The sequence below is a fragment of the Haliotis rubra genome, unplaced genomic scaffold, assembly GCF_003918875.1.
Source record: "Haliotis rubra isolate DU_JTF1 unplaced genomic scaffold, ASM391887v1 Scf616, whole genome shotgun sequence".
Taxonomy (NCBI): domain Eukaryota; kingdom Metazoa; phylum Mollusca; class Gastropoda; order Lepetellida; family Haliotidae; genus Haliotis; species Haliotis rubra.
In genome coordinates this window covers 188,142-194,326 of record NW_025767320.1, presented here as the reverse complement: position 1 = coordinate 194,326, position 6,185 = coordinate 188,142, and positions in this window count along the sequence as shown.

The window sequence follows — 6,185 nt, the reverse complement described above, 5'->3', positions numbered from 1 at the left end:
CACCCTGCGATGCATTCATAACAGTAAACCGATGTTCCCTAGGATACCCGATACATACATAACAGTAAACCGATGTTCCCTAGGATGCATACACCATACATACATAACAGTAAACCGATGTTCCCTAGGATACTTACCATGATACATACATAACAGTAAACCGATGTTCCCTAGGATACATACAATACATACATAACAGTAAACCGATGTTCCCTAGGATACATACGATACATACATAACAGTAAACCGATGTTCCCTAGGATGCCACGATACATACATAACAGTAAACCGATGTTCCCTAGGATACATACCACGATACGATACATAACAGTAAACCGGTGTTCCCTAGGATAATACACGATACATACATAACAGTAAACCGATGTTCCCTAGGATACATACGATACATTCATAACAGTAAACCGATGTTCCCTAGGATGGATACATACATAACAGTAAACCGATGTTCCCTAGGATACGCCACATACATTCATAAAGTAAACCGATGTTCCTAGGATAACATAATACATAACAGTAAACCGATGTTCCCTAGGATGCACCGATACATTCATAACAGTAAACCGATGTTCCCTAGGATACATAATACGATACATAACAGTAAACCGATGTTCCCTAGGATACACCACGATACATACATAACAGTAAACCGATGTTCCCTAGGATATGCATATATACATTCATAACAGTAAACGATACAGTAAACCGATGTTCCCTAGGATACGCCACGATACATACATAACAGTAAACCGATGTTCCCTAGGATACGCCACGATACATACATAACAGTAAACTGATGTTCCCTAGGATACGCCACGATACATACATAACAGTAAACCGATGTTCCCTAGGATGCACCCGATACATACATAACAGTAAACCGATGTTCCCTAGGATACGCCACGATACATACATAACAGTAAACCGATGTTCCCTAGGATACGCCACGATACATTCATAACAGTAAACCGATGTTCCCTAGGATACGCCACGATACATACATAACAGTAAACCGATGTTCCCTAGGATACACCACGATGCATTCATAACAGTAAACCGATGTTCCCTAGGATGCATACGATCCATACAAAACAGTAAACCGATGTTCCCTAGGATACATCACAATACATACATAACAGTAAACCGATGTTCCCTAGGATACGCCACGATACATACATAACAGTAAACCGATGTTCCCTAGGATACATCACAATACATACATAACAGTAAACCGATGTTCCCTAGGATACGCCACGATACATACATAACAATAAACCGATGTTCCCTAGGATGCGCCCGCGATACATTCATAACAGTAAACCGATGTTCCCTAGGATACTGCATACGATCGCATTACATAACAGTAAACCGGGTGTTCCCTAGGATACACCATACATACATAACAATAAACCGATGTTCCCTAGGATACGCCACGATACATTCATAACAGTAAACCGATGTTCCCTAGGATACGTCACGATACATACATAACAGTAAACCGATGTTCCCTAGGATACACGACGATACATACATAACAATAAACCGATGTTCCCTAGGATACGCCACGATACATACATAACAATAAACCGATGTTCCCTAGGATACGCCACAATACATTCATAACAGTAAACTGATGTTCCCTAGGATACGCCACGATACATACATAACAGTAAACCGATGTTCCCTAGGATACGTCACGATACATACATAACAGTAAACCGATGTTGCTGGAATATTGCTACAAATGGCGTAAAACTAAACTCACTCACTCACTCAATAACTGTCAAATCAGTAACTTGTTATTAAACATGCACAATGGAAAATAAACCTGTAAAATTTTCCCCCATATTTTCACCTGAATGACAATGATTTTCTGAGATGACTGAAAGTTGTTTGCAGTTTCGTGTTGGTTATATTTTGACTATGACCTTAAAAATACAATCTCAAACCAAGAGGTGACAAAGGCGTTGTTATATCAGTAGTATTGCGACAAAACATGGACTGACTATCAAGGTAGATTGAATTAATTTTGTGATGTGTGGAAATCTCTAAGGAGAACCTGTATCTGTGACTTCGAAGTCATCAGATAGAACCATGGTCATTACCAACAAGTATGGATGGTAGATTTGCCTGTAAATTCTACCTGATGAACTGGTTCTAGCAGTTGTTGTGTACATATGACATGTTTAATAAATGCGGAATAAAATATATCAATCAAGTTAATGTATCTTGTTCTTTTCTCTTGCACAGACAGGAGAGTTATATGTCCAGTATGTTCCATGATTGTCTCCCAGTGGGTATTCCATGCAGAATAGGTCCTAAGTACCCAGATTGTTCCAGGGTAGAAGTCGTCCACAATATGACGCTTTTCATAAGAGGCAAAATACATCATCAGTCTTGATGACTGTATCGTATCCAAACGTATGGGACGTTAGTCATGATATCAATCACTGGTTTGATGGTCCCGTAATATGGCTGGACTGACTGACTGACTGAGTTTGGTTTTACGCCGCTTTTAGCAATATTCCAGCAATATCACGGCGGGGGGACACCAGAAATGGGCTTCACTTATTGTACCCATGTGGGGATTCGAACCTGGGTCTTCGGCGTGACGAGCCAACGCTTTAACCACTAGACTACCCCACCGCCCCTAATATGGCTGGAAGAACGCAGAGTACAGCATCACACAAAACAAAAACCAGTCACTCAGATCGACATGACCAGCGTTCCAAACACATTCAGCTGACACCCTGAGAGGACTAAAACAGTATTCAAAGCAGGGATTAACACAGCTTGCCCACAAAATACAAAAGAAATGTCAAGCTCCAACTTAGTCACATATCTTGTATAAAAATCTGCATAAAATATCAGAAAGATCTTTGTTGCGCACGTGTTCTCTTGGCAGTGAGTGGGTACCCGGTAGTATGAAATGGTAAAGCGAGAATCTTATAAAGCATCTTGTGTTGTATAAACCCCGAGGCAATTTGAGAATAATGATCCACTAACGTGGGTAATAACATATCACCATGGTAATTCCACTGGTGCATCATATTGGATTGGGAGCTTTGGGGTAGCCTAGTGATTAAAGCGTTTGCTCGTCACGCTGAAGACCCGGGTTCGATTCCCAGATGGGTACAACGTGTGCTCATTCCTGGTGTCTTCCGGTGTGATATTGCTGGAATATTGCAAAAAGCGGCGTAAGCTCACATGGACTTTAATAATATGCAAATGATGATGATGACGATGACGACCACCACCACCGCGGACATATATATTGCCACTACATACAATGGTGAAAGTGAAGGGTAATACTGCCATTCACTTGTCTGTACAGTAAGTGTTCATTCATAATGTAAATACAATGTCAAGCCGGTCAAACCCAGCAATAACCACTGTAGGATTCCCACAGTGTTGGCGTTCAACAATGAAGTCAGGCCCTAGGGGAGCATGGGAGAGAAGACGACACATACATATGTATCAGCATATGTGTAAATAATTCAGAATACAACCGAAATGTGATCTGTACAACAGAAATTGACCTGGCTTCCAATCCGATTTTAAAAATAAATAAATAAAAACCTAAATTCCCTCTTAGCTCCGATGTTCCTAATGCATAAAATAAAGACTTTTTCATAACATTTTGGGAAAAAGATTTTTCTTAATTTTGTTTGTTTGGGTTTGTGTTAAACTTCATTTCGATTGTATTTAATAAAATGGAGCCTAATCAAGTCTATGTCTATACAGGAATACTGTGTTTACTTTGTTAACGCATACACTGATTTCTGCTGTCAGTTCTAGAACGTGTTGCAACATTATTCTAATAACTCTCCCAGGATGAAAGGGAGCCCAGTGGCAGATTGAAATATCTTTATCTTGGCGTACCTGTATTGGGGGAACGCTTGACCCCCGGCCCATTCAATCATGATTGGAATCTAAATTTATAGGGATAATAAAGCAGGGCTTTCTAAGACCCAAAGCGACGACGTGGGTATCGCATATACAAAATACAAACACACAGCGTTATTGAAACCCGTCGGTCGACTAAAGCGATAGCTATTGATCCGATATACTCAGCTCTGTTAAAAGGCCTGTATAACTACCGTTTGCTAAAATCTTAAAGGGTGGATAGAGGTGTGCTGTGCTTGGAGGCGGGTAGATTCGCCGATAAGTAGGGTCAGGTCTGAAAGGAAAGGTGGTCGGAGAAGGGGTGTTTCTTTTACCCCGTCTCTCTTAGTTACAGTCTGGTGAAAGTGTGTCGGGACCAATACCTGTCGGCGGACTATGGATACAGGTAAGTTAATTACTTATTGTACGTTCATATAAGGGACTTTTTGTAGGTGTTGTGAAACAATTTGATAAGTAACTTGTGAAAGCTTGATAATTACCAATTCGTTAAGGGGAAGAGATGGTTTGACGCCTGGTACCTACCATTGATTTCACTGAAGATATTTTGAGAAATGACCGTGAGACTACGCTGTGTCCATTTTCCCCTACTGTCGTAGGTGACGGTGTCAAGAATCTTCACAAAGAGCGAAATTATGTTGGAAATCAAAATAACCCCAATGAAGCAGTACATTGACCATTAATTCGAATCCGTGTGTCTGAAAACTGTGATGAGTGATAAGGCTACTTAAACGGCGGATGTATATTATTTTGTTCACATCGATGTGATTCACATGAAACATATATACATGGTGTATAGAACCCACTGAATCTGAGGTTAAAGGGGATTTAAAAATAGTTGTAAATGGTTCTCCTTATACAACAATGCCCTTTAAAATGCAATGCCGGACGTACGATTTAAGAACATTTAAATGCAATGTAGCGAGGTTAATGAAGAATTGAACGTGATACCCTTGAGAAACACTACATTGACTGCGGACGTCTCCTTACGCCTTGTACTACCGCCAGGCTGGGATACAAGTACCATCTTATGTCCCACCCTCCCCGGGCAGATCTGCAGAACCACGGACCCATGTATACAAATCACCAACACATCGTAATGTCTATCACTTGGAGGATCTTGGGGCAATTTAAGGTGGGGAGGGTGGGGGTGGGGGTGGTGGTGGTTGGCTCATAAAATGAATTTAATTACTTTGCAACTCAGAAAGGTTATACTGTAGAAATATTAATACTGCAAGCATATACGATTCCAAAACCTGATCAAACTATGGGATTATAATACATCATTCATCAATTCTTGAAAAGCTCAAGGTACACGGAACAATCGTTTAGTTTTGAAATTCAACGCAACAACTTCGACATTAGGTCCGAGGTTGTTGTTACGTAAGGGACGGTGGGGTAGCCTAGTGCTTAAAGCGCCCGCTCGTCACGCCGAAGACCTGGGTTCGATTCCCCACATGGGTACAATGTGTGAAGCCCATTTCTGGTGTCCCTCGCCATGATATTGCTGGAATATTGCTAAAAGCGGCGTAAAAACCACTCACTCACTTGTTACGTAAATATTACAAACATCATTAAAAAATGCTTATATTCACTAACTTGGTCTTGTAATTTCATTTAAATCTACCATGTATCTCTTATTCAACATAAAACATAGTGGAGGCGTAATGATACCGACTATGATGATGATGATGATGATTATGTTAGGACCAGACCAACATTTTCCTTTTAAACACAGAAGCGTCTCGCAATAGATCCTATTCCCTGTTCAAGCATAAAATGAGCATTATGACATACCTCTGGACAACATTTCACCCTTGTAGGCACAGAAAGCAGAGCGTTTGTTGACAACAGCAGTGTTCGTATTGATTTGTATGATTTCCAATTGATAGATTATCGATTATTCTGGTTATTTGTGTACCGAGCTCTCGGCATAGCGCCAAAAGCTAAGCAGGGATATGGCGTGTGTACACAACAGCTGAGTGTGTGGCGAGGACTGTGACAACTGTACATCCGTGTTGTCACATGTTTCATATTTGCCGCTAGACAACGTACATGTATGGTAGGAACTGAAATGTGTGAAATGAACAACGACAATGATCGAAGGACTATCTAGGATAACATATTACAAACATTGTAATACTCCTTTAGCAACCACTTCAAGTCAGTTCAACATTTTATGTAAATATTCGAAATCGAACGCAGACCCTCGGTTTTACCAGCGCTTATATATGTTTATATATCAACCAATGCCGCGTGTTGTT